Source organism: Ambystoma mexicanum, chromosome 5p, assembly GCF_040938575.1.
Source record: "Ambystoma mexicanum isolate Mex_15411 chromosome 5p, UKY_AmexF1_1, whole genome shotgun sequence".
Classification (NCBI taxonomy): domain Eukaryota; kingdom Metazoa; phylum Chordata; class Amphibia; order Caudata; family Ambystomatidae; genus Ambystoma; species Ambystoma mexicanum.
Genome location: NC_090930.1, coordinates 983291019 through 983314681, shown reverse-complemented (window position 1 = coordinate 983314681; position 23663 = coordinate 983291019).

The window sequence follows — 23663 nt, the reverse complement described above, 5'->3', positions numbered from 1 at the left end:
TGAACTGGGTCCAAGTCCCCCCCCCCCAGTCACACACACTTGCAATGGGGACTGTCTATGTATCCCTTCAGTCCCCCTACCAGCACTTGACACATGATGTCAGCACTTACCCTTGCACTTGCCACCTGCTGGCCGTTACTGTTACTTATTGTACTTATTGTTACTGTTACTTATTTTACTTATTGTTACTATCTATTTCCATGTATTGCACTGTCCCTTCCCTCTTCCCTTGCACTAGCGCGATCTGAATGATACCTGGCCTATTAGGATTGCAAGGTTTCCTGCCACACCTGAAGTTAATAATCGGTAACACTGGGGCCATATTCCTTAAAAAATTCAGATGGGATCCCATTCGATCCCGGAGCCTTAGCAGTCAGGAGATCTTTGAAGGTTTTCAGGATATCATTAATAGTGATAGGGACACTCAATATGTCTTCAGCCTGCACGTCCAGCCCCGACAGCGTGGCCTCCCCAACAAAGAGCTTCATGATATCCTGCTCTGCACTACCCCTAGCAGCATATAGATCACCATAAAATGATTGGAATTCTGCAAGAATTAAATCAGGGTCTGAAACCAATGTGCCATCAGCTTGCTTGATCACCAGGATATCCGTTTGCCCTCTTGCACCCCTCACCAGCCTGGACAGGTATCTACCTGGCCTCGCCTCTTCACCGTACCTTTGCGCCAGTCTAGGGGTCACGAGAAACCGCACTTCCCTACCCACCTCATCCTTAAAGTGGTCAAGAGCTGTTTGGATCACCGCCAACTTCTCACTGGCAGACTGTGTTACTTACGCAGACTGTAAAGTTATTAGCTTGGCTTCTAACTCGCCCAACCTCCCCCGGATTTCCTTGAGCAGCCCACTTTCAACAGAGATGCAGCACCCCCTAAAATAAACCTTGAACTCCTCCTAAAGGGTCCTGACCAAAGCGACTGACCCGCATTACAAGCAGAAAATGAATATATAATCTCTAGCACTTCACTACGGTATACCACATCTAATAGCACGTGGCTCTTAAAACGCCAGTGGGGTCTAGCACCCATTTGATTTTCAATCCGAAATTTCCACAGAATTGGGGAGTGGCCAGACAGTGTTCTCTGGAGCATAGTGCAACTATCCGTACTTCGGACCAAGCTCGGCCCTACAATTATATATTCAATGCAAGATTGCATTTTGTGTGCAGAGAAATAAAAGGAATAGTCCCTCTTGTCCGGCTGCAGCGTTCTCCAGATATCCAACAGCCTGAGGTCTGCTAGCCCTGCTTGCATTGCTCTAGCTGCCGAAGACGGTGACGTTGCACCACTAGTGGATCTGTCTCATTCCGTATGCAATATCGCCTTAAACTCTCGCGCCACAGTTAGCTGAGTATGCGAATATGCACTTAATCCAGAGGGAGTCGTAAAACCCAGGATCATCCGTACTTCTGGACAATAATCGAGACGCCCCGTGAATATGAGGAATAACAGGTGTAAAACCGAGGATCTCTCCAGGACTTAGCAAGTGGTGCATTTCCTGAGTAAAAAGAATCTTGTACCCATAGCAGTCCCCATATGCCAAGATCCTGTGCTTTTTTGCATGGTTATTCAACCCTCGTAAATTCCAACTGAGGAGGGTGCATTGTTCTTGCTGCAACAGCTTAGCCATGATCAGTCATCATGCAGCCATTGCTTGCATGCCTTCCCAAAATAAAACATAACTCGACCATAAAATAGTGTACTCCGAACAGCATTTAAAGCAACGTGAATCATTTTTAAAATAAACTCCAAACCTCAGCACCCCTTAATCTACTCGCCTCCTCCCTATCACACAACCCTCACCCTGACCTTGCCACCCCTCTTGTACTTGCTGCTGTTCCCCCCACCCCCACTGCTCAACCCCAACCAGCAGTGATGTCCCTCCCAAACCCCTACCCTGACCCTCCCACATGGGCGCCTACCCGGAGGCAACAAACTCTGTGACTTTGTTGATCAGACCAGTGTGAGCAGCCCCCTTAAGAGGAGGAGGCCCAATTTGCACGGCCCGTCTCATTACATAATCAAAAAAGAAAAACAAAATTGTGGGTGCTTCACAACTACCACCCACCTGTAAACTCACCCTCCCAAATTCCCCATGTATCAGTGCCCATCCTTAGCCAAACCATAACCAAATATTGCAGGGATATCACATCATTGAAGTGCCAGTGTTCCCCATGCCCGCTCCCCTCTCAGCCTTTAGGCAGGGTCTCAACAAATGCTATCACTTCAGCATGGTCTGTAAAGAATACATTATTGTTTTCATGAAAAGCACGTAGCTTTGAGGGGTACAGCATAGCTTATTGTAGCCCCCTCTCTTTCTCTCATCAAACGTTTTGCATCCAAAAATGAGAGCCTAGCCCACTGCACAGATGGAGTAAAATACTGGAGGAACAACACTCTGGATTCCTTTTAATGCAGGTCCCCCAGCTCACGTGCCCTGTGTAGGGTTCCATGTAATAATGTGACTGCACAAAAGTCACCTGGCAAAAAACGTTGCCAAAAAATGGCTGTTTTTTGCAGGACATTATTACATTGAACATACAGGACACCCCACGCAGTCCCTAAAAACTTTTTTTCCCCCCAAAGGGAGCAGGGGACACCCCTGCAACCCCCGCTCCACTTGACCCCATTTATATGGTCACCATATATAATGTCGCCATGACCCTTTCCCGGTGACATTATGTATGGTGACCATTATATGAGTATAATATTACCGGATACCCTGCGTAGTAGCATCACGGTCACAGTAGTTCAGCAGTCGCGCAATGACTGGGCATGGGTTCTGCCCAGGTCTAGGCTTCTGCACTGATACTCGATGAGCTTGCCCAACCAGGAATTAGGACGAAAGCAGAGGATCCCCTAAGACATCCCTAATGAAAGATTCCATAAACAATTCCATGTTTTGCACGGGCACCAATTCTGGGATCCCTATCACTCTTATGTTGTCACGTCTAGACCTTGCTTCAAAATCTTCATTCTTATCCTGAATTTCCTTCACTTCCAGCTGCAGTCCACGAATAGCCTGGGTCACCTCGCTGCTCGTATCTTCTAGCACCTCCACTCTGTGATCAGCCTCACTAAGGCGACTGCTCTCCTTCTCAGTCCTTTCCTCCATGCGGGCCATTTTACACTCCATACTATCCAAATTGGTGTTCACTGATGCAAAGCCACTTTTAATTTATGCAGAAATTAGGCTCAGGTCCGAGGTCTGGCCCTTAAACCTCCACACCAACCAGGTTTAGCTGGAGTCGACCCAGCTAGTGCTGCCTCCTCCTGCCCCACTGCTCGAGATGTAGCCACAGTGCCTTTGCACAGAGCTAAACCCTCTGTCTGAGTATTCCCCTTAGCCATCCAATAACTGCACACTGACACCCCTGAAATGTGCCTATCTCCTCAGCACAGACCACCAAGATGTCTCCTGCAGGAGGGGTTCACAGGGGCACTACAGCCACCAAACTCCAACAGTGGTCACACCTTTCTCAGTCGCTGTTCGCCTCTACATGCAACAGAGGATCTGTCAACCAGTATGGCTCACTATCCTACAAATGGTAAAGCAATGTTTATTGATTTTAGCACTGCATTCGATGCGGTGGACCGAATTAGGTTGTGGCGCAAATTGTAAACTAAAAACATACCGCTGTGGTTATTTAAAATGCTTACCCTATTCTACTCACAAACCAGGGTTAAAATCAGGCTGGATAATCGTCGTAGCACTACAGCTTGGATAGCCACATCCAAGGATTTGAAACAGGGATGTACATTGGCACCCATGTGTTTTAATTTATATCTGGCAGACCTGGGGGGGGGGGTCTTGAGGAATCGGACCGCTATCCCTCCCAAGTGGTTGGGATATGTGGACGGCATGGTCATCTTAGATCAAGCCTCACTAAACAAATTAGTGGTGTATGCAGAGGAAAACTCCCTGGTAATAAACATCACTAAAACCAAAATCATGATATTTGATTCAAGGAAAAGAAAAAAACCTGGAAATGGGAGGTCAACGGAAAACCATAGGATGTGGTTTATTCCGATAAATACCTAAGAATACATCTGAATAGCAGATTAAGTAGCATCACACACTTTGAAGACATTAGTCTGAGAATGAATGCCACCTTACAGGGACCCCGCTGCTTTGCCCAGAAGAGAGGGGGGTACTCGATTGGCACACTGATCCAATTTTATCAGTCCAAGATCACAACAATGGTTCTATAAAGTGCCGAAGTTTAGCCTTCTTCAATGCTGGAAGAGCTGGCCAAATTGGAGAGATGTCTATTGAAAAGCTTGCTTAGGTTACCTAGGCGCACAGTGATCGAGATGAGATCGAGATGATCCATTTGGAATTTAACATCTCCCCCACAGCATCTAGGGAAACAATGGGCCTCACTCCGAGTTTGGAGGTAACCATGGTGCTATTTGCGCCATGGCTGCCTCCAAAACCGGTTCGGACTCCGACCTTGTTCAATGGGGACTTACCGGTCTAGTCTGACCTTTGCGGGACCGGTAGTCCCCATTGAAAAAGGCAATCCCCATTCCCATTTGAGCCCCCATAGGGCTCAATGGGAAGGCACTAATAACGGTACCGCAAATTGCGGTACCGTTATTATCTCTGAAGTCCCTTAACGGGCCCCCGTCCATAACGCCTGGTAAAAGCAGGCGTTAAGGAAGGGGCCCGCTGAGGGACTTCGGAATAGGGCGCAAAGGGATTACCGGCACCGATGTCCTCAACGGTGCCCGGTATCCCTTTGCGCCCACCTCGTAATGAGGCCCAATGTGTTGCCTAGCTACCTTATGGAAACTCAATAATGCACCGGCAGATTTCCTGCTGGCTCCGACGGCCGATGCCTATTCCTCACGTGAAACTCTGAGGAAAACTAGCACTGTGGGAAAAATCCATAATCGGGCTAAGAAGTGGTTAACACGGACACCAGAGCACACATTAAACATGTCACTTCCACTTTTCAAAAAGACAATGAAGAGTATATTAGCAAGGCATAATCTGGCACAAGCCATGGTTAACTTGTATACTAGAAATACTGCTAAGGAATGTGTGATATAAATCTCCAATAGAGGTGAAATACCCACCTATGTCAAGCAGTCCGTTGGTAACTACTTGATATGGGATTATTTAAACCTAAAATGTAACACTGCAAAAACTGGAGAGATCGAGGGTGCCTGGCACTCTAGAGCTAGCAGGGACTGCCGACTATGTGGGTCACAGGTACTTGAAACAGACAGACACCTGCTATGTGAATGCAGTTCTCTTAACAAAACAAAGGTGGAAGCCAGGTGAGCAGCTGGATTGGTGGTTGATATATCAGGAAATACATTGTGGTCCGAATTCATGAATGGTAATAATCACACCTGTATTATTTATTTTACTTTGCTTTGGAGAAGAGTTGAGGAAATGTTTAAACCTTTAATGTGATAGCTACACTGTCGAGTATGGAAGTGTATATGGAAATATCAGTTGTTTTCTATTGTGTAAAGTTGAATAAACTGTGTCACAAATAAAAAAAGAAATAAAAAAAGCACTGTCCTCTCTGGCATAAGGAGGGGGGGCTCAAGCCAGTCTCACAGCTGCGGGCCACACCACTATCCTTCAGCAGCCTCCCCAAAGCAGGTCTAGACACTGCAGTGACCCAACAAGCCCCTCAGGAAGCCCAACGCAACCCGTCAGGATGTTGTGCAGCATGAGTTTCACCTAGCAGTGTGGCCATGGACTATAGCAAACCAGCACACCCCTCAGGGGGACATAGGCAACCCCCAACTGGTAGGATTAACTTCTTACCACACAGAGTCAAAGCAGTCACAGTACACATGTAAAATGTTAAAGTTGCCCACTTCCTGACGGCTGCCACCTATCCAGCCCAACAACTTCTGCCTAGTATCTCTATCCTGCTTCCACAATGCAGGCCTAAAGGCTCTAAGAACATCCAGCCCTGCTGTGTTTTCCATCCTCTCCGCTTCAGGGCTGGATGTTCTTATGTGTCAGCAGGTTTTTGGCTCCTCCGCTGGCATCTCAGTTCAGCTAACTCGTTTGCCTGCAGCTCCGGCCAGCTTTCTGCTCTGGCGGAGCGGGGCGCCTCACGGGGATCGTAACAGCAAATGAAGCTGCCAGGCTCCAGCTGACCACCTAAACACGACTGCCCGGAGCGTGCACAGAATAGACCACATGCCGGCAGCCTGCTCCCCTGCTTCTCAGGCACAGCCGCTCAGTGCCAGGACATCATAGGGGTGTAAACACTCTGACAGCCTCACCCGGTAGCCCCTCCTTATGCAGCCGGGCTACCCACGGTCCACTTCTCCTCCCAGTGTTGACAGTCCATATCTCCATCTAGGCACATCTGGGAATCCTTTGGCCCCCTATATCACCACAATGGGCTGCACCACACTCCGTTGTCAGAAACCACTATCTCTGGGCCGAAACAGACCAGGGCATATTCCTTTCAGACTACTTGCTCAGTGCTCAAAGAGCAGCAGCCATCTTGGTCATGAGCTTGCAAGCACCCCCCCCCCACAATTGTTAGTTAAACACAATTCTTGGTTAACAGTTATTATGTCACTATTCACAACTTTAGGGTTCACAGTAGGTTCATCAGGATTACTTCACAGTACTGCTGCTTCTACTTCAACAACTTCACTTCTACTAGTTCTGACAAGATTTATGTCAAGGCACTTCAACACCTTCATACTGGCAAGGCACTCTTCCTCCGATTATCTCTCTTCAAAAGGGACAGCTTATTTGCCTCTCTTGTCTGTCTGCCATAACAACAACTTCAGTTTGCCTGTATGACCCACTTCTCACTATTGAGTATAGTCTTTGGCAATATAGATTGTGTCAACCTCAATTAATATTCATGAGCAGCATGTTTCCCTTCCCCAACATCTCCTTCATCTCTCTGCCAGCTCTTAACCACAACAATTACCCAGAAGCCTTGGAGCCACTCTCTTGGCTTCAGGTAATGCTTGCACACTTGTATCTGAAGCAAAGTTAAACTTCTATGTGGCTCACAGTCTTGATGAGATTGTTTTCTGGCTTTAAGGAAGGCTGCTTTAAGTCTTAATAGGGAAATATTCTTGGCTTGGGCAATGCTTGCTCTCTCTTCAACTGTTGATACAATGGTTTAAACACTTCTTTCTTTATTAACATTTAACGTTCGCATTAATAAAGATGTAAGGATCCCTTTTCCATTGAAAAGCGAAATAAGGCACATGCGACCACTCCTTCATAAACTTTACAATGTTTAAGGAAATTAACAATAGGGTTCTGCTGGGTTTGCTCCTCGCGCAAGTGAAAAGAGAAATTATCTATCACACGTGAGTGCTACTTTTCCATTGTCCCATTATTAAAAAGTTCAACAAACAACTTCAGTTTGCTTCTGCTTATACGCGAGAGAAGATTGGACTAGGTACTGTTGCCGGAAGTGCGGCGCAAGAAATCAGAATGCCAAGTTTCCTTCACCGGATTCTGTGCTTCTTGTTCTGTGGGTTGGCCAACTTCTACTGCTTCTGGCTAAACAGGGACCCACACCTTTCCTCTTTGAAAGTGTCTCCGGTCTGGTCAATCGCTTAAGGAGCCCCTCTCGCTCCTGAGACCCACGGCTTCACCACAGCTCCTCGTCTCGGTCTCCGACACGCTTCTTGCTGCACAATCTATGCAATTAGGCTCACATGGGAAAGGCAGTCTTCTTGCACGCCTTCCGCTGCGCAGCCTCTGTAACTCAGAGTTTGGTGAAACATGACCCTCTCAGAACAAGCAGGTGAAATCTGCTGAATCTACATTCCGGCGTCCCTTTAGTTCTTCACTTCTGCCTGGATTGCCAGCACTGTGTCTTCTTTCTTTTACCTCTGCTACTACAGCACGCACTCCAGCCACAGTTCAAGCTCCTTCCTCTTGCCTGCACCTGAGGGGGCCTTTTATGCCTCCTGGGTCCCCTTAGGTTTGGGCTATTGACTGCTGCCTCTTCCGCCCTCTTCCTCATCCCAATACTCATGGGATTATGGGATCTGTAGTCCCCAATAACAGTTAGATGTTCTAACTTCTGTTGTTTGGCAGACAGCAATCAAAAGTGTGGGATTACGGGGAAAGTTAAACAGGGGGTTTCCCATTCTTACTGGCCTGCCCCCCATCCCCATGTGATACTCCTGCAGTGCACCCCCCCCACCAAGGGCCGGGATCAGAAAGCATTTGCCTTTCCCTAGCCACATGAGATGGATCCTGCGCCAGGTTTCTGGGAGGAATCATTACTGATTCATCACAACTTCTATATCTTCGATTCCACTAACCTTCCTCACTGAGATGAAAAATGACAAGAATGCTGTCATCCAAGAGATGCATTTTATCCATTGGCTTAGAAGGATTGACCATCAGCTTTGAGAGAAACATGTCCATTTCTCAAGCTGGATCCACCTTCATGTCAGGGGCATATGTTGGGAATAGATTTCTCAGTAATTCTTTGAGTATCCTCTGGCGGGGAGGGAAGAAGTGTTTATGTGGCATGCGCAACTGGAAATCACTGCAAAGTGCACTTTGATGGAGGAGTGTTCCGGACCATACCTAACCAGGCTTAGAAGGTACGGAAAAAAGTTGATGTAGATGACAGATGAAAACACCCTTCGTTAGACACCATGTGCAATATATTTTTCACTTCTTGCTGTAAAATATATGAAGGCTTGTAATTGACCCCAAGGCGGGGAGGTTGAATGCTGCAATGATGCAGTGACATTGCATTCCTGTGCTGTGCAGGTTTGCTCAGAGGTCTGCCACAAAATAGTATGTAAATCCTAGTATTCTGGTAAAACAGTTGAAACAGGAATGCTGATCAAAAGAAAAGCTTTGCATCTCATCAAATGAAAAAGCACATTTTCAAATGTCAGGTCTCTGATCAAGGTGGTAAGTCAGAATCAGGAGATGGATAACTCACTGTGTTTTCTCAACAATCAATTTATTGAAGTGCCAAAAACCGATCTAACACCTACAGCTGAAGTCCCTAAACTAAAGGAAAAGAAGGGGTTTGAAATGTGATCACCAGTATGTCGTCCAAAGGAAAAGTCAGCCTGTCATCCTAAGCCTATCTTTGCCTGAACTCTAGACCTACCACTAAAAAAGTAAACAAGAATCTAACAGAAAGATATCATTAGTGTCCTCTACCCCAAATGGTAAAATGGTAGCTCCTTTCTGACCCCCCTCTGTAATGTCCTTGTAGTACATGGTGCCTCTCACCCAGGTTACAACTCTGATCAGGTCACCAGCATATGTCTCTGGGCAACTGGACCTTGTACAGTTCAAACAAAGGAACAACAGAAAAATGTCTTTAAGATTCCTTGGCCACAGCACAGTTCAAAAAGGGAAGCACCAGAAAATATTCTTAGTGCGTATTGCCCATAGTACATTCAAAAGGAATGTGACAACAACAAAAGTCCCCTTTTCTAGTCTTCAATAACCAGGGTTACTTTGTCCCAGTTCGGAACCACTCTGTTTCCTTGGAGACTCAAAAGTGCCAAACCTTCCTGGGTGTAAACAATTTGCAGCCCAGACTGGACTTCTGTAGACTTCTTCTTTCTCCAGGATTATTGGCTTTCGCACCCCGGCTTGGGATCAGTTCTTTTTTGGCCCACTCTGGGCCCTTCTCATCTCTCTTACCCCATTCTGGTGTCTCCAGTGGCACATCCCCACATGGGACTCTCTCTCACGGCTCCCTCTCTGCCTTGCACACCACCTTGTGCCGTTGACTTTCTCGCTGCCCCCTCTTGGCCTTGCACACACTCTCATATGGTTCCCCTTCTTTTGGCCCACTGCGGGCCTGACTGGTTCTCTGTTCCCCATGCTGGGGTCTTATGTGGCCTTTGCGCCTCTTCTTCCACTTCAGCCCAGCATGTCTCTCTGTCTGGTGTCTTGGCGTTCTGTTCCATTGCTCCTTGAACGTAGTTCATCGTAGGAGAGCCCATGGGACCAGCCTCACCTTGTCTAACTCCCAGCAAAGGAGTGGGGCATTCCCCGGTTCTCTCCACACAGTCGTCCAACATGCCCAGTGTGCATGCTCAATCCTTCTCATAGGAATACATTTTTGTTGTACTTTTAAAGCAATATTAAAGCAATATTTAACATTGTACTTGCCGGTTGCAATGTAAACAAGTCAAAATAAAGTAGTAAATAGCGCAGCGACCGAGGAAGGTTCTTTTTTTGTGTGCAAAGTTTACAAGACACAGATTAAGTGTAAGGGCACATTGTTATGTTCTGCAGCATATGAATGAATAATATAAGAGTGACCAAATGTAAGTACTGCCTTATGTAAAGAGAAATGGCAACCCGAAAACTGAATGGTAAAAATAATCCAAACGGCCAAACCGTTGCTGAAACCGTCAGTAGCAAAGATATTTCAGAAGTGGGGCCATCCATCAGTAGACCTCTTTGGCAACCAGCACAACCAGCACAACTCTCTATGTCCTCGGTTTGCATCAAGGCAAGGTCAGGGTCTTCAGACCCTGTGGGATACTCTACATCTGGATTGGTTGAACCTAGCACTTTATGCCTTTCCACCTCTCCCATTGATGGACAAAATATTGCTCAAATTCAGAATGTCACAGAATCTAACAATTATTATTATAGCCCCGTTGTGGCCTCGCCAGATTTGGTTTCCAGACCTCCTGGAATTAGCAGGGACTTTCAAATTAGATCTCCCATCATCGAGGGATCTTTTGACTCAAAAGAAAGAGAAAGTTCTTCATCCCTCCCCTCAATTGCTGAACTTGAAGGCCTGATGCCTGAAAAACTAGCCTTATCCCACTTACATTTGTCAGAGCAAAATATAACCATCATCTCCGCTTCTAGGAAAGCTACGAAGAAGTCATATCATAGCAAATGGTTACGGTTCTTTCATTGGGCCTTGGACCATGACCTTAATCCTCTTGAGGCTTCTATTGATAATGTCATGTCCTTCATGTCTTATCTAGTTTTCACAGGTGAAAAAGTAGACACTTGCAAACATTACTTATCGGCTATTGGAGCATACCTAAACAGAGAACATAAGTCTCTCTTTTGAACGAAGCCATTCGCAGGAACTTCGAGGGCCTTCTACGTTTGCATCCCCCTATTCGTGGATCTGGTGTAGTTTTGTCAGCTCTAATGCAAAAACCATTGGAGCCTATCGCATCATGTGAATTAGAATTTCTAACTTGGAAAACGGAATTCTTAGTAGTAATTACTTCGGCTAGATGGATTGGAGAGCTCCAAGCTCTCACCTCAAAGGAACCTTATATTATTTTCCATACGGTCCCCTCCTTTCTACCACAGGTGGTTTCCGATTTCTTTGAATCAGGAAATTTGTCTTCCCATTTTTCTTCCTAGGCTGCATGTTTCTGCGGCCGAGGAGACATTACATAACCTACACATTGTAAGAAATATTATATAGAAAGGACCAAACCGTTCAGAGAAGCAGACCAGCTCTTCTTTACTTAAAGGGGTCCTTCTCCTGGCAATAAGGCAGCTAAAGCTTCCATCGCCAGATGGGTTGTCGCCTGTATTTTCAAGGCTTATGATATGAAAGGGCTCATGATTCCTCAGACTTTGGGCTCATTCCACTTGAGTCAATGCAGTATCTGAAGCCTTCACGAGACATGTTCTCATTGTAGAAATGTGTAAAGCGTCTACCTGGGCTACCCCGCTTGCCTTTTGCAAGCACTATGCTATGGATACATCTTCTACAAATTATGCAAAATTAGGCCAAGGGGTTCTCCGCAACTTCTTTGCCTGAATTCCGTACATGCTGTCTCCTCCACCCTTAATTATTCTAAGGCTTTTTAGTCTGGACCCAACCAGTTGGAAAGGCAGGAGAGCCAGGATGAAAGAGAAATGGAAAATTACCTTCTGGTGATTCAGGTTCTCTCAGCCATCCCCTACAGGAAGCATATACTTAAATTCTACCGCCATCGGCGGAACCGCAGGAACTGGGTGTGGAGCGTTGGTGGCATGGGATGGGGTGTAGGCCTGGCGGACCGAGGGGCGCACGCGTGTTGTGGGCCCTGTGGCTTTGGGGTTTCTTGGAGTGGCGGCTCTTTTGCAGCTGGATTTTCTGGCCCACCTGCAGATGCAGGCCTTCCCGGTGGGTTGTCAGGGAGGGAGAGCCGGGACTAAGAGAACCAGAATCACCAGAAGGTAATTTTTAATATTTTCACTGAGGAACTCTTAGTTGGGACCCATGATCAATCATTTGGCTCGTCTAGACTGTGCTTTAATTTAAACCTTCAGTGCACCTATTCTGATCCCCATTACCCACGAAACTCTGCTCCTAGAGTCTTGTTTACCTCTAAGAATCTCAGATCTCGCACAGCATTTCGCCTAGTCATCCCACCTCACAACTGCTCCAGGCTGGGTGGTTCCTCCTTCTCCGTCCAAGCCCCAATCATCTCGAACTCCCTACCACTAGACATTCGCAACACTGAAAACCACCAGAAATTCAGAAAGGCCCTAAAATCCTGGCTTTTCCCAATATCCCCCTGAACTCTTGATCCTCGAAACTACACTGCCGAACCCAACATCCCCTTACACCAATTACAACACAGTGGCCAGCAGCTTTCGCAGAGGCTCACCTGATACACTGTCACCCCATGCACAACAGCATTCCTACCTGACAAATACACCAGTGAAGCCAGCAGCCTTCGCTTTGGCACACCGCAATAACCTCGCCCGCGCTTACCGCCCCTCAGACCCTTGCACAAGAGAGACCACGAATAATGACACAAATAGACCAGGGAAGCGAGCAACCCTCGGTGAGGCAAAACACAATAAACCGACCCACGCTCATTGCATGCTCAGGCCATTGAACTAGAGAGACCATGAATAAGGAGACCACGTCGTCCACACTGGACAAAGGTCGCTCCAGTCAAACAACTCCGAAGACTACGGTACATATAACCTCGAAGACTACGGTACGTATACCTTACACCACATCTGTGGACACAGGCTGCAGGCATGGCCAAGCATCCATGCACCATAGAATGTAGCTACGGCTATGCTTTCCGGTCTAGCAGCACGTATAGCCATCCACGCGGAAACACCTGATGTACCTCAACACCTCTGCCACTAGCATACGCGACTACCAACGAAAAGAAATTATGTATAGCTTGCCACACATCAACTCTCTCAACAATAGCAATCCATCGCAAACCACCAACAGCACCCACCCACATGCCTGGGCTCTCTTTGGGCTGCTTAGTCAAGCCTAGCCAGCCACTCAAGTCCTAGACCATCAAAAATGCACACATGAATCTCCTAATCTAAACTCTTTAGAATTTTCTAGCACATTGACTATGGTCACTGAGGGCGTTCCAACCAGAGAAAGCGCATTGAGGCCACACAAGTGGGGAAAAAGTGCTTTATACATAACCAAATACAATACAATACAATACAATACAAATAATCACTGCACCTCTATGCAAGGAAAAATAACATTTAATACAAGGAAAATTGTCTCAGACGGTCCCGTAGAAACGAACTGGCACAGAACTCATCACATCTCAAGATTGTACAAGTTATATGGTGGAAAACAGCAGAATCTGAATATGTAGGTTGCAAAGTTATACCACCGCCTTCATTGGCTACCACCTATAGAACATGCTAATACCCCAGTATAGTCCCAAGACCGATTGGTCACACCTTATCTAAACCCATTGCCCTAGACACGTGATCTGCTTAGCAAATCTGGGTATGGGATTGGTCCTTTACACTTATTGACACACTAGCAACTTGAGACCATCACCTTATGTGCGCCCCACCCTTCCTGACACATTCAAAGTAAACTGGTGAGGCAAACTCTGCTTTGATAAGACAATAGGCCTTCTGATTATACCAGATGCCACAGCGCACACAAGCTGCACCCCCAACCTTGTACTAAATTTATTGGCATCACCTCTGATCCTCCTATCCAAAATCACGGAACGTTCCAGACATGGCTCCCCACTTATCTCCTTCCAACCCCCGGTGGTAATGACGTAACAACGGCACCACTCTCGAGTCTGAATTTCAGGGATTTACTGGTGTTTGATTGCAATTCAAATGGGAGGACCGCTCCTGGATGGGGGCATGAGTGCTATAACTCTTTGCCTGGTCTCTTGGCATCACAAGACCTCATGAATTATTCTCATGAATTTGTTCTTCAAAGGGCGCATCCTTTCCTGCTCTTTCTTCAACTAACATTCAGTTTCCACCACATTTAGACCCTGCAGCTGGATACAATGTGCACTTATCTGTGTACCATGGGTGCCTATGACTTGGGCTTCTCTCCTGGGGAATGGAAAGGGGATTTGTTTTGCGCCTGTGCTAAACAGAGCTGCACCTGCACATTGGGGCCTACATTCTATTCTCGTTCATTGTCTCTTAGGCCTTACCTTCCAATATGGCGACACTTCTGCCATATTGTACGCTGACCTCGCTTGTACCGCAGTGCCTTTCTGACTCATCTTCCACCTATTTCGGTTCTTGTTAATGTCTAACTAAAACACAACTTTGTGTATTACATACAAGGCCTTTACTTTATGGCCCTAGCTATAACCTCTTCAACTGCAACATGAATACATGTGTTGCTTGGTCTGTGTTGCTATATGTGGGTATCTAATATGTGTTAGTCCTAACTAGAAACAATAAATGCGCCCTTGGCAGCCACACACATTCTATTCACGGCATGCTACATGCTCATAGGTTTTTCTGAGTTTGAACCTTTTTGCCTGGCTGGGACGCTGAAAGTGCATTCCAACGCTTATTATATATCACAGAACATTACAGTGCAACTAACCCCTAAAGTTCACCTGTGCATTAACAGAAAAGGAAATGCTTACAAGCTGAGCATCTGAATACTTTTTAGTGCACATATATTTAGTATATATATATACTTTTTAGTGCGAAAGCCTCTAGTGAAGTTCATACAAGACTTCGTCAGTGTAAACATATCATCATGTTACTCACACATTGCCCAAGCCTTGAGGAAGCACCATGCATTGTAAGAAACTGCTGTGACTCACTAGCCTTCGCCCCGGGTTCAGCCTTTACACCGGCCTCTGCCGTGATTGCCTCAGTGGCATGTCCCATGGTGCCTCTCACAACTGGGTGCACACCGTTGTTTACAGTGCGGCACATTGCGGAGTTCATGTCTACAGTTTCCAGGGTGCAGGGCTCCAGAGCGTGTGGTGCTGTCACACTCATGCTCACGTAACCAACCTGGAATCCCCGAGAATCTACAGACACCTGTATATAAGTGGCCAGAACGAGATGTGCAGTGCTCCTCAACTGTTTATTCTGGACAGTGAGCAGTTATTTTGTGTTTATTCTTGAACTCCTGTTTCGACATTTCGACCCGTTCTTCTGTATCCTGGATTTCTGTGCTGTGCCCTTCTCTGTTGTGACGCTTGGAACTTTTCAGCCTCCTGGACTGTTTTTGCTGTGCCCTTGTTTGCTGTGACTCTTGGGACTCTTCTGGTTCCTGAATTCCTTTGCTGTCCCCATCTCTGTCGTGACGCCTAGATATTGTTGCTGCCTGGTTTGTTTTCCTTTTTTTCTTCTTTCTGCAGTTTATTACCTGGGTTTTGCGTACTTTGGAATTTCCTGGTGTGCATGTTTTCCTGGTGACTTTTGGGGATGTTTATCCTTTTTTCTGGATTTTTCTGCCATTGGAAATTGGATCGTCATTGGATCAACCTGGTTTTGATTTGGCGACATTGAACTTCCTAGTTTGTACTGGTGTCTGAAACTGGATATACAGGGCCCGATTCTCAACTGGGTGGTAATTGCCGAAAATGTCGTTAAAAGGGCTAACAACATTTTCGGTAATTACACCCTATTCTAAAGGTGATGCAATATTCCGAAGTCGGAATCATTGCGCCACTTTTGGAATAAGGGTGCCGGTTGTTAGGAAGGGCTGGAAACTGACCTAGCAACCTGCACTCTCGTTAATCATGCCTTTGCATGGTTATTCTTGTGGCACTCCTCCAATATAGCAAGCGCTCGAAATTGGCGCTGAACTACGGCAAGTGCCACAAGAAGCAGTTCTTAGGATTTTGGAGTTGAAAGTAGGAGAGAAAGGGGGGAGAGGAAAGTGAGAGACAGAAGGCATCCGTAGGCAGGGTTGTGTTCTAGATTTAAATTGTGCTTTAGTCAGTTGCCCTCAAATAGATTTGAATTGCACCCTAGATAAGAAATATCACCTAGATTTGGATTGTATTAGTCTGCTAAAATTGCGATTGTGTCTGTGTGCATGTAAAAATTATGCTATGTGTATGAAGTTTGCCTGAAACACGCAATAAAACCGGCAGGCTGCCACAGCTCCACTGGCAGGGCTCCAGGCAGCACATGCTTTTGTTTTGATTGTCGGCAGCAGTTTCGTTAAACAACGATTTCCTTGTTATTTAACGAACTGCTGCCGAGATAACAGGCGGATGTTACTGAAAGCACTGTCATGCTTTGCGATGACGCCCAGGCCCACTTCAGAATTGCAGTGGTGCCTGGGTGTCACGAAATGGCGCAGTGAATCTGGCTATTTTGGTACAGGTCAGATCCATGCATATTCCTTGAGAACTTTGGCATCCTTTGGCTGCTATCTTCGGACGGGTTACCTGGTTTTTGGACACAGCATCATCGGTAGGAGCAGTTTACATATCATTGGGGGAAAAGTCTCCCTGTGAAAGGAAACCTCAGTCATCGTGTTTCAGTGACTGAGGCTATCTGGACAAGCACTCATCCTTAGCAGAAACAAGTGTCAGCACTACAAGCACTTCTCTCTACAAATAAAACATCCTGCAAATAAACCACACAAACACTGGCTTCACTGCAAATGCCTTTGTGCAAGCCTCCCTTTTTTGCAGCTTTGCTGTAAAATGTTGTAATATTGTTTCCCTTGCTGAGGCAAGCATGTCACTGTAGTCCAGTGAACTGGCGATGGGTTCCAAATTAGCAGAATTCAGGAGCCAAGCTCTCAGAAAGTGGAAGGCTGGGTTGTAATGCAGAATTGAATCCTGTTTTCTGATTGAAAGGTCGGGCATAGGAATAGGAATAAGAATAATTGGATTATTTTGGGACATTTGCAAAAAGTTGAAGAAGTATTTCTGTCTTGCCCAAATTGGGGCTACCAGTATCATTCGGCATGGCTGATGACAAACTTGGCAAAACACCCTTAAAGTTAGTGGTAGACCAACAGTCCTGAATGTGAAAGCTTCCCTCAGGTTGCATGGGTGACTGTATCTGATGGTTAATCCCAAGCATATAGGATTCTTTGGCGTGGCAAAGAGATCCAATGAGGGTTTACCATGTGTGCAGAAAACATAGTACATTTAGTGCTGTTTCTGTCCATACTTATGCCATGCTGTTTGGTCTATGCTCAAATGGTCCGCTGTGGTGTTCTGAACACCAGGCAGGTGTAAAGTAATAAGAAACAGCCTCAGTTTGAGTGCCAGTTTGAGTGCCCACCTCCAGTGTGATTGAGCTTTCTCTGGTAGTGTCTTGGAGTCCCTCATTGATTCCTTATGCAGAGGGGTTGTATTATCCACAATTATCCTGGAGCTTTGGTAGTGATGATCTCAGGGGCTAGGGAAACACTGGAAGATCCAGAACATTGATGTGCAGTTGCTTTTTAGAGGGCGCGCAACAACCTTTGGCATGCAAGGTTTCCTTCCATACTAGCACCTGTGGTCACTGTGGCAGAGAAGTGTAGGTCCCAAAATGAGGCCTCTACCAGTAAGTTCAAATGTACCCTTCACCAGGAGAGGCTTTTACAGAAAGGCTGTTGTCAGGTTCATTCTGTTGTCCCAGCCTCCTGATATTTACAGCCATATGGTATCCAATTATTCCTGCAGAGGCCTTGTATCTAATCTGCGGTTCTGGATAGGATGGATACAGTACAAGAGCATGCCCAGCAGGCATTGGTTATTGTAGACTGATGATACATTGAATGCCATACTTCCGGCCTTTGCAACTAAGGATTCACACACATTGGACTGTTGCACAGTTGAAGCACCTATGTTGAATAGGGCTCCCAGGAAAGATGCTGTTGGGAGGGTTGTAAGGATGTCTTCCCATGAGGATGTCTCATGCATGGAACAAAGGGCTTGATTCTTGGAAGGTACATATACCACAGTTGTCCAATTAGAGATAGCGATAAAAAGCTCCCTTCCGCAAGTGGGTCACCGGTGGAACTAGATACTTTGTGAACATCTGACGGATGGTTTGGGGCCAAAAAGCAGCACAGGTGAATTGACAGTGTACAACAAAACAATGGAACTTCCTGTGATTTCAGTGGATGGGTATTTGAAAATGAGCATATGAGAAGAAATTGAGGTAGAAAAGACAGAGATTTTTGGGCCGATTTCTTTTCAAATTCCCCCTTTTTTAAAATTAAATAAGGGTGGGGCGGGGTAAGGATATAACTTGAGTGAGGGGGAAATGGGTGGAGGGTGCAGGGGTAACTCAAAAAGCCCACACACTTGTTTGTAATTCGACCAACAAATGCAATAAGCATTATCCAGAATGAAGGAGGCCAGGAAGCTGCAGTACTGTTGCGGTGATAGGATTACCATCTAGAATTACTGATTTATGGGATATTTGTTCAGAAAAATGAATTCCAGACAGGGACCTGCCGCATTTTATAACTATATTGAGTGCATGAAGTAGTGACACTGGTGACCCCTGACTAAGGTGATGAAGTATTGGGGTGGCTCAAGAAGATAGTAATGCTTGTTTTGAGGTCTTAAGTTTAATTAAGATGATCATCCTTGCCTGTTGAAGCAGGGGTGGCTGTGTGGAATGGAACTTGTACTGTTGTCCAATAGCATTAGATGAGCAGGTGGAAATTACAAGAACTGCAAGCCTAAGCCACGGTCAGAGTATCTTGGAGCACTGAAAGGAGTGGTTAGGCTAGTGCTACCAAAGGGTGTATATTTCATATGTAGCACAGCATCTTGCTGACCTTCTTTCCATGATCCTCATCATCAAAGGTAACGTCCAAAACCTTTGCCTAGGCATGAAGCCTGGAGTGAGGTTTATAGACTTTAGTCACCCCTGGCGCATATGGACTGCTTCGTTGTCTACCTTGCAGAATCCCATGTCAGCCACATCCACAGACATTTATATTGAATGGTATACCACTATCTCTCCTTCACTGAAAAATACCATGCCTTCTATCATCGGGAAGAACTCCAGGATGGGGCCTATCTTCTATCACAGAGTCATGATGGCAGTGGTTGGGACCCTTTCCCAAAGGCATCTAATTATTTTCCATCCTTATTGAGAGGAATGGAGCAGAGGGGGTAGAAGGATGTAACAAGTGTTCCCTATCTGCCACAGTGACAACTCAGTCAGGGATAGGCTGGAGGTACACATATTGGGATGCATTATCCAGGATCTTATTATTTTTTATGCTTTCTCCATTGTCTGGGAAGAGAAAGGGTTTTGCATGGATATCCCGCCAGATGTTGCGAATAGGGATAAGCATGGTTTGTCAAGCCTTCTCCGTTCCTGGGGAAAGAAATCAGTGTCCTTTCTGTTCCATGAGGATTCATAAGAACCCTTTAAAGCCTTTGCAACGGGACTGTGAAAAGAGACAATCCCGCCCAGAGACAACCACAATGTAATCACCATTCCTGCCTAAGCACGATGCGTGCCTGTGGGAGGATCCAGTCGGATCATCCTCCTGGATGTCTGAGTCAGTGTTTTGGTCTTCCCTGTCCCGATGCCAAGGTGGACTTATGTCACTGTTTCTTGGATGGGATCTGTCCTGAGAGGAAGGTACCCAGGCTTTCAGGTGTTCTGGTGGCTGTCTTGGAGATTAGGGGGCGAAGAGGGTCTGGGAGGTGCATTGGATTTAAATAAGGAAAATGTAAGGACATTGTTGTGTCTTGACTGTCGTGTAGAACGAGGATACCTTTGTCCACAAGTGCCGCACAGGGAGACTACAAATATCACTCTCTGTACAGCCCTTGAGGCCACAGGTGGGAGATGGTCTTCCGGAGCCACGGACTTCTGGGAACCCCTGGGCCACTGCAAATAAACACTGGTTAAGTAACTAGCCACAACAATAATCACAAACCAAACAACAAGAAAGGAACTGTCTTATTGATGGCTGATAGATGTAGTTCAGTTGAACCTAGTGAGGGGTTCTGGGACCCACCAGTGTCTTGCCTTCGATGCAGGTTGTTCCTTCCGAGAAGGTAGGTGGAGTCCTTTGAAGGCACTGGGCCCACCAGTCGATGGAATCCAGCAAGAAGTCCAGAAAAACAAAACCAAGACGAGTATCAGAATGGAAGACCAAAGGCAGTCCGTGATTCGTAACCAGAGTTCCAATATCCAAGATCCAGAACACAGGGCAATCCAAAAACAGTCCGTGAAGCAATCCAAGATCGAATTCCAAGAGAGCAAAAGATGACCGTAACGCCAAACAGTAGTCACTAGAACAGCTGTGAAGCGCTGAACACTCGTATTCGAGCGTTTAAATAATGGCGCTACATTTGTTTTCCGGTCACGTAGTCTGAAGCCGCATCACGTGATTGTATTGTTGTTACACGTGAGTGAGAGATGTTGGCCACGTGTCGTGGAAGCAGGAAACACGGCCGATCCCGCAACCGCCACGGAATACGCCAATGGAGCGGGCATCCGCGGTGGTGGGTTGGCCGTTGGCGGTGGCGCCCCGGAACACGGGAAGAAGGCAGCGGTGGGTCCCAGATCCTAGCCTGCGGATGGGGCATAGTGGAGGTATGTGGTCTGACAGAGCCCCCACCCAAAGGCCCACGACCCCGTGGGCACGAAGGATTGTCCCTATGGAAACGTGCCACCAAGCGCAGAGCGCAAACATCCTCAGCGGGAACCCAGGACCTCTCCTCAGGCCCAAACCCAGACCAGTCCACCAGATAATGAAGGCGACCCCTACAAAGGTGCGAACCCAGGATCCCAGAGACCTCAAAAACATCAGGGGAGGACAAGGAGACCGGAGCCACAGGTGCCCGAAGCCGAGTCGGACCAGGACAAGGCTTGAGGAGGGAAACCTGGAAGACCGGGTGAATCCGCCAAGACTTTGGGAGAGCAAGCCGGAAGGCCACAGGGTTGATGACCTGGGTGATAACATAAGGACCCACAAAGCGAGGGAGAAGCTTACGGCATCCCGCCAGTCGCAAGTGTCGGGTGGACAACCAGACACGAGAACCCACTGTATAAAACGGGGCCACCACCCGTTTCCTATCCGCCTGAGCCTTCATGGACGCCTGAGCCTCGAGTAGATGAGTCGTGGTCTGGGCGTGGATGGAGGACAGGTCCCTAGCACAAGCGGCGGCATCAGGGGTGACTGAGGAAGGCATGGCAAAGAAGGGCAGAACCCGGGGATGCTGGCCATACAAGACATAAAACGGGGAGAACCCAGTAGAAGAATGTTCTGCATTGTTATAGGCAAACTGAGCTATGTGGATAACTTTCAGCCAAGAAGTTTGTTGCTGCAGGGTCAGGCAGCGCAGGAACTGTTCCAAGGTCTGATTGAGTCTCTCTGTCTGACCATCCGACTCGGGGTGGTATGCCGAAGAGAAATGTACATCAATGCCAAGCAGTTTGGTCAAAGCACACCAAAAGCGTGACGTGAATTGGGGACCCCTATCCGAGACAATGACCGCGGGTAAACCAAAGAGACAGAAAACCCCTTCAAAGAACAGTCTGGCTAATGCTGGAGCGGAGGGAACACCCTTGCAGGGGATAAAACGAGCCATCTTAGAGAAGGAATCGATGACCACCCACAGAGTGTCAAACCCCTAGACCTGGAGCAGATCGGTGATGAACTCCATAGTAACAGTGTGCCAGGGCCTGGGGGGAACAGGTAATGGAAGCAGGAGACCAACAGGGCGACCTCTGCGGTGTTTACATTGTGCACATACCCCACAAGTATTAACATAGCACTCTACGTCCCTTTTCATAGAGGGCCACCAGCACCAGCGTTTCAACAGCGTTAGAGTACGTTTCTGACCGGGGTGTCCATGTATAGGGGCATCATGAGACCATGCAACGGCCAGGTTACGGGTTTCAGTAGTGGGCAGAAAAAGTCAATTGGCAATAAACGGTAACCCGTCATGAAGTGTGAGATCCCACTCAGATAGTTGGTCAGGATGCAGGGAGACCCAATCCCGAACAGCTTCCAGCAAAGGCGGTGACGGGGTACATAGACAAACCACCTTGCCGCAGTCCAGGAGAGTGTTGGGATATTTCGGTAGAGTGACCCCCACCAGGAGAACGAGAAAGAGCATCGGCCTTCCCGTGAGCCGAACCTGAGCGATGTTTGATAACCAAGTCAAAGGCTGCAAAAAACAAATGCCATCTGACCTGTCTACTGTTAATGCACTTTAGAGAGGCCAGATCCTGCAGATTTTGGTGATCGGTGTACACGGTGACCTGATGTTTAGCACCCAAGAGGTGGTGTCGCCAAACACGGAAAGCGTCCATGACTGCCAACAGTTCTTTTTCGGTCACTGTGTAATGGGATTCTGCGTCCGTGAATTTGCGGGAGTGAAAGGCCACGGGGTGAAGCCGACCGGTAGCGGGACAGACTTGTGACAGGACCGCCCTCAAGGCAAAGGAGGAAGCGTCAGCCTCCATGATGAATGGCAAATCTGGGTCCGGGTGTTGCAGAACCGGGGCGTTAGTAAATGCCGTCTTGAGGGAATCAAAGGCCTGTTGGTGCGTTTCGGCCCATAGAAAGGGAACACGAGGACTTGTCAAAGAAGTAAGTGGAGCCACTAGAGAAGAAAAGCCGGAGATAAACCGTCGGTAAAAGTTTGCAAAGCCAAGGAAACACTGAAGTGCTTTTAGATTTTTTGGAACCGGCCAGTCTAATACGGCCTTTACTTTGGAGGAATTCATAGCTAAGCCTCCAGGCGTAATATGAAAACCAAGAAATTCCATGGTGTCAGTGTGGAATTGGCACTTCTCTGGTTTCGCAAAGAGTGAGTGTCTTTGTAACCGCGAGAGTACCTCCCGTACATGGGGTATGTGTTCTTTCAGGGTTCGGGAATAAATCAGAATGTCGTCTAAATAGACAACAGCGAACACATCCAGAATATCAGAGAAAATATTGTTCATGAATCTTTGAAATGTGGCCGGGGCATTGCATAGACCAAACGGCATGACCCTATACTCATACAACCCATATCGAGTGCAAAAGGGGGTCTTCCATTCGTCCCCAGGGCGAACGCGGACTAGGTTATAAGCTCCACGAAGATCTAATTTCGTGAATACAGAAGCATGAGAGAGACGGTCAAGCAGTGGCGTAATCAGGGGAATGGGATATCGTTTTTTTTCTGTGATAGCATTTAGTCGCCTGTAGTCTACACATGGGCGGAGACAAAAAATTCTATGCTTTTCTGTTTTCAAGTTAACATGCTTAATATACCACCAGAGGGCGCATGGCTGCCTGAGTCTGCGTCTCCTTAAATCAGGCTGAATCATTCGTAAATTAAGGCAGTTTAAACTGCAATTTCTGCCAAAATCGTCTTCCGTTCCTGTTACCTACCTGCTCAGGCTCCACTGTCTGCTTTTTCAGCGAAAATTGAACCCGCCTGGAGCGGCTTCAGGATCGAACCTCGGAACGGCCTTCCTCCCGCTCTGCCCTCGGACAGACCCAGTGAGTCTTTCCCGCCT